General features: G+C 46.7%; 1 pseudogene; it reads right to left on the reverse strand.

Moving 5' to 3' along the window:
* Window positions 1-1,217, reverse strand: part of LOC101579902 — a 137,875-nt pseudogene extending 136,658 nt beyond the window's left edge.

A 1,217-nucleotide genomic window follows, 5' to 3' on the forward strand; every position in this document is an offset into this window, starting at 1 on the left:
ACATTTTCAATAATTAATACATTACATATTGTTGTCTTAGTGGTTGTTCATTGTACAAGATGCAGACATGATATCCTGTCTCAAACACTGTTAGATGGGGGCCTACCCCTTAGCTCAGTTCTTTAAGAGGTTGCTTCAACAAAGCAGTCAGGCTCAGGTTGCTGTGGTTTGATCCCCAGAACTCAAGCCAGCCAAACCTGCCCTGAAGGCATTCTGAGCCAGCCCCCTGAAAAAAAAAAAAAAAAAAGAAAAGAAAAAAAATCCTTCACTTTTAGAAAAAACCTCTGTATTCATTGAATTTTTTCAAATGTTTCTCCATTTTTTTCCCTTCAGAGACTTATTAGTCACAGAGGCAATTGTTAAGTGGTTACAAATGGCAATTGTGCTTCCTCAGGAGAAAGGAAGACACAAGAGCCCATGTTTTCCCTGCCTTCTCCTTTCAAGGCTACATGCAAATAGCCTCACCCAGCTGGATGACCTCTCCATTGAGGAATGGGTTCTTGATTATGGTCTCCACCAGAAAGCATACTCAGCAGGGTCTCCAAGTTGAGTGGGGAAAGGTACTTGGCTGGCCAAGAAGTTGCGCACTGTTCCTAGGAGGCTGGTCAGCAGTGGGGTGCCAAACAGGCCTGGAGAAATGGTCATCACCTGAATGCCTATGAGAGCCAGACCCTGAGCAACAGGCAGTGTCATGCCCACTATGCCTCCCTTGGATGCAGAATATGCAGCTTGTCCAACCTGGCTCTCAAAGGCAACCACACTGGCAGTATTGATGATAACTCCACGTTGGCCACCCTGGTCTGGTTCATTCTGGTACATCTCATCAGCAACCAGGTGGATCACATTGAAGGGGCCTAAAAGATTCACATTGATAACTAGCTGGAAGTCCCAACTGTGGGGCTGCTTCTTTAAGTGATATGTTTTACGAGCCACTGTAATACCTGTACAGTTGATGGCCACATCCCCATGGCCAAAATTTGCCTTTGCTAGAGTCAGGGTTGTCTGTAAGTCCTTCTCAGATGTCATATCAGCTGGGGAAAACATACATCTCTTTCCTAACTTCTTCACCTGGGCCTCTCCACCAGACTTGGGCAAGTCCAGAAGCACAGCACTAGCACCTTCCCCACCAGTTGCTCTGCTGTAGCCAAGCCGAGGCCTGAGGCTCCTCCATGTATTACTGCAACAAGACCCTTCATGCTCCTACAGGCAGCAGCCAT

Source organism: Octodon degus, unplaced genomic scaffold (assembly GCF_000260255.1).
Source record: "Octodon degus isolate 3935 unplaced genomic scaffold, OctDeg1.0 scaffold00016, whole genome shotgun sequence".
Lineage (NCBI taxonomy): Eukaryota > Metazoa > Chordata > Mammalia > Rodentia > Octodontidae > Octodon > Octodon degus.